The 12,433-nt window shown below is 37.2% G+C and overlaps 1 pseudogene; it reads right to left on the bottom strand.

The window, feature by feature from the left end:
• Nucleotides 1-1,066: 1,066 nt before the first annotated feature.
• Nucleotides 1,067-12,433, bottom strand: part of LOC110219031 (high mobility group protein B1-like) — a 37,858-nt pseudogene continuing 26,491 nt past the window's right edge.

Here is a 12,433-nt window from a genome sequence, read left to right on the forward strand (position 1 = left end):
CTTAACCCCAATCACCTCACCGAAAAAAGCAAAAAAAAAAAGTTATGTATTGGTGCAATAGAAAAAGAACTGGATTTAGAGTCAATGGACTCAGATTCAAATCTTGGCTGCCCCACTTACTACCTATGTGCTCACAACAAGTCACTTTATCTCTCTCAGGTCTTAGTTTCCTCACCTGCAAAATGGAAACATTAGAGTACAGTGATCCGTTCCACATTGAGGGTAATTAACAGCGTGACTCCCCCACCATCTGTAAAATCCAAGTAAAATTTGTTGGCCTTCCCTTCATATGAGAGAAGTATGATTTTTTTTTCTTTTCCTTTTATGGGGTTTGTACAGTACTTTATTGTAAAATCTGGGTTAAATATTTGGTCATAGGCTCTGTGTCATCTGCAGCTTCTGCAAAACTCCCCCCAAAAATCCCATTTAATTTATTATGCCAACCCACAATATATCAAAACCACTATGGAGAAAGTCACAATGTGGAAGGGATAACTGTAGATGAACTCTATGTAGATCTAAAAATATGATCTTAAAGAGCTGGGTTATAGGTAATTCCATCTCTATAACTGGAAATTCCCACCTTTGGGGCAAATTCAGTTAATCAAGGTTAGGAGATGGGGGCTGAATGTGTGACGACTCCTGCGTATGCTTGAGGTAGACTGGAGGTGGAAGCTATGGGATCTGAGGAGGCTGAGGACCTGGAAGATCAGTTTATTCAAAGGGGACAGAGGTTGACGTAGAGAAGACTGTGATTCACATACCAAACTTATTGGGAAAGAGGGAAATGACCTGGAGGTCCATAGGTGACACACCCAAGGATACAAGTAGAATACACCCAAAGGAAGAAGGGTGTTTGCAGAGGGATAGTGGCAGAAGGAGTGTCTGAAAGTAGCTTTGGGAATGAAAAAAGTGTGCCAGATTGTCCTTCTAACCTTTATCGAGATATGAGAGGAGCAGCTAGCCTCAGAGAAGGTGGCAAGAGATATAAGATCTTCTACAGAAAGTAAGCTTTCAGTGAGCAACACAAGATGAAAGGAATGGAAGAGGACAGGCCAGATTGTGTTCATATATCAGAGAAGCTCCGCTCTTCCACACAGTCCAGCAAAGTTCTAAAAATGGACCAGAAACAAAAACAATAATTAAACCTAAAAAGAGCACTAACCTCCTCTCTCCACTCTGTCAAAGAAGCCTACCATGAGCCTGTAAAGACAAGCCATGGGAGATATAAGCCAGCTGAAGAAAGGAGGATTAAATATCTACACCCATACGCACCCCTCCCCAACAACGTCCTCCCCCCCCCACACACACATGAGTTTGGTGTAGAAATACATTAAACTCAACAAGGAAACAGGCAAGGGAAGGGACAGAGGTGGGGAAAGTTTAAGATGGAAGACAAAAATCAGGGAGGAAATATTTACAAGTAAAATAAGCGTCAACTTTGAAAGGAAAATCATAAAGGGAGATTATAAAGAGAGAAAGAAAGTGTAAGAACTTGATTTGGTAAAAAAAAAAATGAGGGGCAGAGGACACTTCAATTATAAAGATAAAGATAAAGAGGGCACTTCAACTATAAATTACCAGTGCTGAGCAGATTCCTTTTCTTTCTGTACTTCACTGGTTTTTACCTTTTTCTGTGTGTCATGGGCCCCTTTGGCAGTCTTGTGAAGCCTATGGACAGTTCTTAGAATAATGTTTTGAATGAATAAAATAAAATACATAAGATTATAAAGGAAGCTAATTACAGCTATTAGAATATTTTTTAAAATTCCCAAATCTAAGATTTCTAATTTTTTCTTTGCAAAGAAGGGGTAGGAGGAAAAGAAAAGAAAAATATAAGAGGATATAATGGGGAGGGAAGAATCACAATGTACAATCATAACCATGAATATTCACATGGGAGGAGCTCACCCATAAAACACAAGGAATGGATTAGAAAGCATAATGCGACATTTGTTGTTTACAGGTGGAACACTTGCAAAGGATGGCCCCACAGTGTACCACTTCACTCTGGGCACATCTATATACCCTTCCTCTGGGCTGGCTACTTTACCCCAACTTGCATTCATACTGGCAAGTCTGGATTCTTAAAGAGGAACTACTGTCACGAGGCTACAATTCAATACTCTTTCAGGTGGGTCACCCTGTTGTGTATGGGGGGAATAAAGTTCTCCTACTTGCCACTATAGCTCCTGAGCCTCCACTGGTGTGTTTCCTATTTACTGAAATAAAACATTCACAATGATGGAACCATTAACTGTTAAATATAAAATATTTACCAAATATTAACCTATAAACCTGTGTCATACCAACGCACATGAAGACTGGGCAAGAACTTACAGAAACTAGCAAGATGGAACCTCAGTAAGGCCATTCTATCACAGCTCTGGATTGTAGGCTTTTTTATATCCTTGGTCTCTTCAGGAATAATCTTCCCTTAACAAAACCCCTTGCCACTCCCTTTCTGGTCCTCACCACTCTCCTGCTAGACAAATCACCTCTTCTTCCACTCTTCAGTTTATGAAGCAGTTAACAGGCTCTTTTAACTCATAATCACCCTTAAAAGGATACTGATACAACATAATGCTATTGAAATGATTAGTAGTCCCCTTAAATCAGAGAACTCCAATACTCCTAAGGTCATGTTTGTGGGCAATGCAAAAAATCCCAGGCAACTGCTTTTACTAGCAAGATACTTCCAATCAGTTCTAAAATTTACTCTAACAGCAAAGAGAATCTATTTTTCACCTGTTTCTACCTGTCAAACCAGAGATGGCAGTAGAAAGTAACCAGCACCTCTGAAAGATTTTTTTCTCTCAAGCAGTAGATGGTACTGGAGTGTAATAAGCAAAATTAAGGACTCTTCAATTGAACTTCAGCTTTTCTCTAGCCAATCAGCAACTGCTGACACCACAACTGAACCTTTCCTGTCAAATGATGCTCCCGTTGTCCTTCTAACTGTAACTTCTAACTTCTAAACAGCAAGAGCTGGTTTCTCAACCCAGCTCCTTCAAGCTGGTTCTTCCACTCTCAATGGCTCAAATTAGAATTTTCTAAAGTAAAACTCAAAAAATCCATATTTCCATTAGTTATGAAACCAATAGTCTCTATTTAGCCATCAAATAGTTTCTAAAGTTATTTGGTTTATCATTTTTTGAGTTTTAAACCCTCAAATTCTAAATGCAGTAGCATATACAAATGAATTGAGAGAACACAGTGCAGGTTTAGTAATTTTCCTGGCCTCTTAGTTTTCCATTCAGTCCTCCTAACCTTCTGTGTCTCTTTTTTTATCCAAAAACTTTCCTCATATTTGAATTTTATTTTTAATAAATAAAAGTTTTTCTGCTCTTTTCCACAACCAAGCAATTTACATATAAAAGAAGCTTGCATCCTTCAGAAATTGATTTAATGTAAGTTTTCTTTTCTTTATGTAAAAGTTAATTTTTGCCCCCAAACTTCATTTCCTTTCCCTTTTAACAACCAAACTGCTAGCACAAAAAAAGGAGCAGTACCTTATACAAGAAACATACTTGAAACATAAAGATTCACACAGAGTTAAAATGAGGAGCTAGAAAAGAATGTATCATGCTTCAGGCAAATTTTTAAACCCAGGGGTAGGAATTATGATTTTAGATAAGGCAACAGTAAAAAAAAAAAAGTTGATTTAAGAGATAAGGTAATAAACTACATTATGCTTAAAGACACTATAGATAATGAAATAACATAAATTATACATGCATGTGTTATGTATACATACATGAACGTATATGCATACATTCATGCATACATATGTACATATACACATCAACATGGTGCTTAAGTACTTAAAGGAAAACTTAATCAAATTACAAGGTAAAATAAACAAGACCTGGACAGTTGGAGACCTTAATATGCCCCTTTCAGACCTTGACAAATATTAAGAGGAAAGAAAGAAAGAAAGAAAGAAAGAAAGAAAGAAAGAAAGAAAGAAAGAAAGAAAGAAGAAAGAAAGACAGACAGAAAGAAAGAAAGAAGACAGACAGACAGAAAGAAAGAAAGAAAGAAAGAAAGAAAGAAAGAAAGAAAGAAAGAAAGAAAGAAAGAAGGAGAGCGAGAGAGAAAGTTGAAATACTAAGGACCTGAATATTACTTTCAAAAAATTAGATATGATAGATCTTGGGTGATTATTCAATGAAAATAGAAAGGGTATGCATATTTCTCATTTGTGGTGGTTCCTTTACAAAAATGAACTATATGTTAGACTAGAGCATAAAAACCTCATAAACAAATGAAGAAAAGCAAAAATATTAAACCTGTATTAAATATAAACAAACACACCACAATAAAATTATAATTAATAAAGGGCCTTTGAAAAAAGTATTCTAACTATAATGAAGACAAAATAAATAAATCCAAAAGAATCTTTGAATCAAAACACAAATCATAGAAATAACAGATAATTAAATAAAAATAATAATGAGATAACATTCCAAATTTTTTAGGATATAACGAAAGCATTTTCTTTTTTTTATTTTTGCTTTTGTTGTTTGGTGAGGCAATCAAGGTTTAATGACTTGCCCAGGATCACACGGCTTGTAAGTGTCAAGTTTCTGAGGCTGGATTTGAACTCATGTCCTCCTGACTCTAAGGTGAGAGCTGCACCACCTAGCTGCCCCAAATCAAAGCATTTTTTTAGCACAGAGTTCTTAACTTGGGGTCTATGAACTTGGTGCATTTTAAAATATTCCTATAGCTATATTTCAACATAATTGGTTTCCTTTGTAATGCTTTGTATTTTATTTTAAACAATTAAGAACATTATTCTGAGGAGAGGTTTATAAGCTTTACCAGACTACCAAAGGAATCCATGATACAAAGAAAAAAAATTAAGAATTCTTTTATTGGGGAAAATTTATATCTCTAGACACTTTCATTAACACATTCACTAAGAACAGATCAATGGATTGGGTATGCAACTGAAAAAAACAAAATAGAATAACAACAAATCAAAAACCCTCAAACAGAAATTCTAAAGAATCAAAGAAGAGAAAAATAAAATTGAAAATAAAACATCATTTAATTGCAAAATTAAAATGGAAGTTATTTCTAAAATGATTTAATATTTTATTTTCCCCCAATTACATGCAAAACCAATCTTTGACATTTGGTTGTGTTTGTTTTTTTTAAGTTTTGAATTCCAAATTCTTTCCCTCCTTCCCTCCAACCCTCATTGAAAGGCAAGCAATTTTATGTGTTATACATGTGCAGTCATACAAAACTAGTTCCACATTAGTCATGTTGTAAAAGAAAATAGACAAAACAAGAAAGATAAAGAGGGTGAAAAAAAAGTATGTTTCAATCTGCATTCAGACTACATCAGCTCTTTCTCTGGAGGTGGATATTGTTTTTCGTCGTAAATTCTTCAGAATTGTTTTGGATCGTTTTGTTGTTGAGAATAGCTAAATCTGTCACAGTTGATCACTGTACAACATTGCTTTTACTGACTACAATGTTCTCCTGGTTCTGCTCAAACTTAGATCCAAAACCAGTACTAGATGATGGAAGGTCCTAAAGGCTTGGCTAACAATGCTTTGGGCAACAGAGAGGCAGTACGCTAGTTTATGGAGAGATGACTTCCAAGACAGGAAGGTCTGGCTTGAAGTCCCACTTCTGACACATACTGTCATTGTAACTCTGGCTAAGTCACTAAACTTTTTGGTGACCCTAGCAACTCTGCAAGACTAAGTTACAGAGAAGATGCTGACTTACATTGGGATAAGGGGCTTTCTCATTAATGAGTTCCCTATACCAGTGAAATCAAAGGTCCAGTCCCTATATCTTATCCCCTTATATTTACTCACTGTCTACATATTGTATATCTCCCCAGTGAAATGTCTGCTCCTTGAAGGTAGGAACTGGCCCATGGTCCAGCATACCCAATAGAGGTCTGTACTTGAGAGAGTACCCCTCCCCCTCTCCCCTCAACCACCATTGACTCAGACATGGAGGAGATGAGAACTTTCCTCAATTTTTTTTCCTATTCCCTGGTAGACTTTAATAAACAGAACATTGTTCTCTGATTTGTCACCATTGTCTTGAATGCCCTGATTTTCATTTGGCTTCACATACCAGCTGTTCTACATAGTGATTAGATTGCTTCTGAAATTCTTGGTTTTATAGAGACTTAAATTCTTTTTTTTCTTTCACTAAAGTTTCTTAAAAGACTTGAGTTTCCCTCCACTGGAGTTCTACACGGTTGGAAAGGCTTTGACTGCTATCTGTTGTGCAAAGACCAGCCTCACTCAAAGAAAGGGTGAGTAAGCATAGACTAAGCATGATTAAGCATATCCCATGGTGTGAAATTCTACAATATAATTCAGTCCAGGAGGGATGGGCTAGTCTCTATCACTGAAACATCAAAGAGACCAGATATCCATGAAAGCATTAAATCATAGAGAATAAATTCTGGAGATATACTTTCCCACATAATTAAACCCCATTTGTGCAGATCAACCAATGGTTTCTTCATTTTCCCATCTGATGTTGGACCAGATTCTCCTAACAAAAGCTATGTCACATAGACCTGAATTTGATAATGCAACTTAATTGTTAATTTTAGGAGTAAAATTCCCCCATATAAGAATTTTTATTGTTGTTGTCGTTCTATGCTTGTCTGACTTTTTGTGATCTCATTGGGGGTTTTCTTGGCAGAGATACTAGAATGGTTTGCCAGTTCCTTCTTCAGCTCATTTTACAGGTGAAGAAACTGAGGCAAACAGGGTTAAGTGACTTTTCCAAGGTCACATAGCTAGTGTAAGTGTCTGAGGTCAGATTTGAACTCAGGAAGATGAGCCTTCCTGATTCCAAGTCCAGTGCTCTATCTACTGCACCATCTAGCTGCCCATGTAATAGTAAGAGCTAGCATTTATATAGCCCTTTAAGATCTGCAAAGTTCTTTACAAATATCTACTCATTTCATCCTCACAACAGTCTGCCTGAGAAATAGATACTATTATTATTCCCATTTTACAGTTGAGGAATTAAGACAGACAGATGTCAAGTGACATAAGTCACATACCTAATTAATGTCTGAGGTGGGATTTGAACTCAGGTGTCTCCAGCTCCAAATCCAGTGCCCTGTCCATTGTGCCACTTGGCTGCCATGTATGGAATATTCTTCCTCCTCAGTCCCAGATTCTTAGCTTTCTTCAAGACACAGCTCAGATGACAACTTAGCTCAGGTTCCATTTCCAAAAGGTCTTTCCTGACTCCCTCAGATCCTAAAACTTGCACCCTGGCTAAAGAGAAAGAGCTGGACTCAAAACAAAGAAGATCTGAGTTTGAGTTCTGCCTCTGACACATATTGGCTGTGTGGTTTTGTCCAAGTCACTTAACTTCTCAGTACTCTGAGCAACTCTCTAAGACAGGGAGAAAAAATACCAAACTACATTGGTGGAGGGAGTTCCCTATGTGAAAGAAATCACAGGTAGAGTTCTTATTCCTATCCCTATTCTTAGGAGCAAAATAAGGAGGCATTGAGGTTTTTGAGCATAGGAATGACATATTCAGTCTTAAAGAAGATTATTTTGACAGCTTAGTAAAGGCCTAACTGTAAAGGCCAATTAGGATGTTATTACAATAGCGTTGTATTAATCCTAATAATTCTAGCCTAATCCTAATCCTAATAATTGGGAGACTAATTAGGATGCTATTAAAATAATTCAGGCCAAAGGTAATCAGGATATTGACAGTATGAGTAAAAATAGAGAAAGATGCAAAAAAATTCATTATGGTGTTAGGTGACTAAAAAGTCATACAGAGGCCATCCTGAATCACAAGCAAGCTACAAAGGAAAGATCCTGTCCCCTTAACTATCCACCATGGAAACCAGATCATAGACCTAGAACTGGAAGGAGCCTCAGAGACCATCTAGTTCAATCCCTTCATTTTACAGATGAGGAAACTAGGGAAGTTAAGTCATTTGCTAAGGTCACACAGGTAGTAATCATCAAAGGTGGGATCTGAACACAGCTCCTCTGACTTTGTAGACCACTTTCCTTCTTCCACCACCTTCAGCCCCCAATAATCACATTGCACCAGGACTTCCACTCAGCCTCCAACCATAGGGCCAGAACTACAGACACCGCAGCCTCTGACTGTCTTCTTCCCCAGTGCCTTTTTGCTAAAGAGTTTCCTCTCTTTTTGCATCTCACCAGTCCTAATCTTACTTCCTAATTCTAATTCTAAGAACTAGTTGTCCAGTTAATAGTCAGAAAGAGTCTGAGGTTCCAACTATTATTAGTACTATCAAAATTACAATTACAGCTGTATTATAGATTAAAGAGGCTGTTGTGGGCTAGCCTATAACATTGTTTTATTTTTGTTTGGGGGTGGTTTTTTGTAAATAGTATTTAATTTTTTTCTAATTACGTGTAAAAATAGTTTCCAACATTCATTTTTATAAAATTTTGAGTTCCAAATTTTTCTCCTCCTCTCCTTTGCTTTCCCCTTCGCCAAGATGGGAAGCAATCTGATATAGGTTATACATACGCAGTCATGTTAAATGTATTTCCATATTAGTCATTATAATATTGTTTCTATGATAAAGTGCATTATGAGTTTGAAACAATTGATTTAAGAACTTTGGGAATGTAATATTATAAAAGGGGGAATGGTTTGTATAGAATTCATTAAAATAAATCATCACAGTAACTACTTAGTAAATATGAGCATATATATATATATATATAAATAAATGGATACATTTATTGCATCTATACTTAGTGCAATAAGTATATGTAACATTCCTGCCCATTTTTTTTTTTCAGGAGAGACAACACTGGTTCTCCAACATGTCCTGTAACTTATAGTGCTTGTAATCCTGGAGACTGCTGAGAGTTGACTCCTCCTCGGTGAGATCATTTCTTCTTTCCTTGGTTGAACTGAAATGTTTTATCTTGCTCCAAGTGAAAGAATTCCTTTATTATTGATTGTTATTTGCTCTATTCTAACCTATGTAATTTCCTTGACTTCTGAGATGATCTTTTGTGTGAGCAGTATTTTGATGAGAGGGAATGAAGCTGGTAATATTAAGTGAATTATCATCTTTGTCTTGAGGACAATCAGGGAAAGTGGTGTTTATCCTGGGCTCCAGCATATCATAACCCCTATACCAGGGGTGGGCAACCTGCAGCCTCAAGGCCACATGTGGCCTTCTAGGTCTTCAAGTGCAGCCCTTCAACTGAATCTAAACTTCACTGAACAAATCCCCCTAATAAAGGATTTGCTCTGTAAAACTTAGACACAGTCAAAAGGCCGCACCTGAAGACCTAGAAGGCCACGTGTGCCTCAAAGCCGCAGGTTCCCCATGCCTGCCCTGGATTTATAGATATTTGAAGTATGGTGGATAGATAAAATTATAGCCCAATATCTTCTTGGATGTAAGTGAGTCAAGAGGTCCTACCAAAGCCCTCCTATTCTTCTCAAATTGCAGTCTTCTTTGGAGAGGGGTGGGCCAAATCCCATACATCTATCTGTACTATATGTGAGTCAGCCATCTTTATATATTTATACAGCACACATATATATTGATCCTAAATATATTATTGGTGAGGGCATATATAGTATATACATATGTATAGGAAGTAAGCGTATGTCGTAGAATCTTAGGGACTTGAAAGCTGGAAGGGAACATGGAAGTCATCTAGCCCAATCTTCTCATTTTACAGATGAGGAAATTGAAGCTTGGGGAGGTCAAATAACTTGTCTAAGATTGTATAGGTTGTAAGTGTGACAGCCAGCATTTAAAGCTAGGGCTCTTTCTCTAAATTCAGCTCTCTTTCCACTGCATTATGCTACCAAAAAAAAAAAACCAACAAACCCAGATAGCCCATAATAACAGTGCCCTGCTGATGTAGTCGCAATAACCTCTCTATGTTGAATAATCTAAGTCTGGCATCTACAGTTTAAGTGGAATTTAGAAAGTTTGGAGAGTATCCAAAGAAGAACCACAAAGATGATTAAAGGATTGGAGAAAAATCCAATGTGGGTCTCCACAGATTAAGAGAATTTAGACCCCGTCCTTATAATAGTCACTTTTTATTGAAAAAGTACCTGATTGTGTACTGTTTGAAGAACGTATTTCGCTTACTAATTCACCATGAAACCATAGAATTGAAAGAAGTCTTAAGAAACCTAGTTGATCCTCCAGTCTTCTGGGAGGACTATAATCTTTACCAGTCAGAGGAAAGGCATCTAATTTTCAAAGTCGTCCATAGAAGGAGATTATCCAAATTTTCTTCCTCCGCCCTATCCCAGTGTCTGACAATCCTACCTTCTATATCTCATCTATGGCTCTTGTAGATCTATTTCCTCACATGTCCTTAATAGAAATAGGGGGCAAACAGTCCTTATATTTATAAAGTCTCTCCAAATACTTGTTTCTGACATTGATTCAGGCCCCTAAAGCGTCTTTTCTCCAATTTAGATAATTTTAGTCCTTTTACCCATTGTCTATAAATCTTATACTCCTAAACATTAATCATTTTTGAGTCTTTACTGAGTTATTTGCCATATTCTCTTAAATTGTGGAGACAAGAATTGGACATGGTGCCACATTATGTGGGAGGATGATTTCCTAGCTCTTGTACACTATTTATTTGTTCAAATACTTTTTTGGGTGGTGATGCCACTGCGGATGCCAAGCTACCTCTAATTGCTGTACTTAGAGCCGGGAAGCCTGGCATTTACATTCTACCTCAGATACTTGGTAGCTATATGACACTTAGTCTCGGTTTCCTCATCTATAAAATGTGGATTATAGTAGAACCTACCTCACAGGGTTTATTTTGAAGCTACAATGAGATAATGTAAACTGCTTTATAAATTTTCAAATGCCACATACATAAAAGTAGGGTTTTCCTTTTTCCAGACAGTTCCTGAGCAGGACATGATGATGCATACCTGTAGTCCCTTCTGCTGGGAAGGTGAGGCAGGTGAATTGCTTGAGTATGAGAGCTCTGAACTGCCATAAGGGTAAAGCTGATGGGGGTATCCTCACTACGTCCAGCACCAATATGGTGAGTCTCTAGGCATTCAGGGGCTAATAGGCTGCCAAAAAAGGGAGAAACGAACTAGCACAGATCAGAAAAATGGAGCAAGTTAAAGCTTCTGAGTCCATCAGTGTTGGGATTGGGCCCATGATTGGCTGTAGCACATCAAATCTAGGCAAGACAGAAGACTCAGTCTTAAAAACAAAAAACAGATGAATGAATGAATACACAAATACATAAATAGTACCTGATATTTGTTGTGTGCTAGAAACTCCTGGTGAAGAGCTTCCTCTGAGAAGCTCTCTACAGCTTACAGCCTTGCAATCACTGAGAAATTAAGTAATTTGCCCAGACTTGTCCAGTCATTATATTTTAGAGGAGAAGCTGAAGCCAGGTCTTCATGACTCTTAGATCAAGTCGCTATTCACTATGCCATCCTGCTTCTAAATGTATTTTGGTTGTTGTCGTCTCCCCTATTAGACTGTAAACTCTTTGAGGGCAGGAACTGTTTTTTGACTCTTTTTGTAGGACCAGCACTTAACACTATGCCAGGCATATATTAGGTGCTTAATAAATGTTTATTAATTGATTTATTAATTGTTGTTATTACTAATAATAGTAGCCATTAATTCTGGTCACCTGGTTATCTGTTACATACAAGGCTTTATGCTAGAAACTGGAGATATAGTGACAAAATGAAAAATAGCCCCTACCTTCGAGGAGCTTACACTCTAATAAGGAAACATAGCATATGAAAACCAAAATACAAAGGGTTGAAATGCAAGGGGAAAATCTAAAAGTGGGCACTAAAATGGGATGATTTTAAGATGGTGAGCTTAGAGGCTTAGTCACCATCCTCCCCCCAGTGTGGTTCTCTGGACCTGAAGGCCATGATTTGATGATATTAAGTCAAAGAAAAGTCCCTATCAATCATAGGGTATGTACTGGCTCACATGCCCTTTCTTTAAGATCATGTCACTGCCAATCCATTAGGTATAGAATACTGTTTTATTTCCTCTGTGACTCAAAGATCCTTTATATTTAGTTTTCTTCCTATCTCTCCATTATTAGTGATATTTGTAAAAGATTTATAGATGGCAGAAATATAGTCAAGGGTTATGGTGATTTTGTTATTAAGAAAAAAAGACTTTGAAACTCAGAGAATTTGGGTTGGGAAAGTAATTCTATCCAGTTATCCATGGTTTTATCATTTAAATAAGTGGGAAGTAGCCTACCCTTCTATTTCTTAGTTTTCAAGAAGTTTATTTGGATGTTATAGGTGACAGCTGGACTTTTATCCCACGTGCTCATGAGTTCCCCACAGGTGCAATAATGCCCAGTTCTTTGTTTTGGTACCATTTTAGTGTGCTACAAGTCAATCAGGACATTACTTAACTCCCCCA

The sequence above is a fragment of the Phascolarctos cinereus genome, unplaced genomic scaffold (genome assembly GCF_003287225.1).
Source record: "Phascolarctos cinereus isolate Bilbo 61053 unplaced genomic scaffold, phaCin_HiC Scaffold_4;HRSCAF=312, whole genome shotgun sequence".
NCBI lineage: Eukaryota > Metazoa > Chordata > Mammalia > Diprotodontia > Phascolarctidae > Phascolarctos > Phascolarctos cinereus.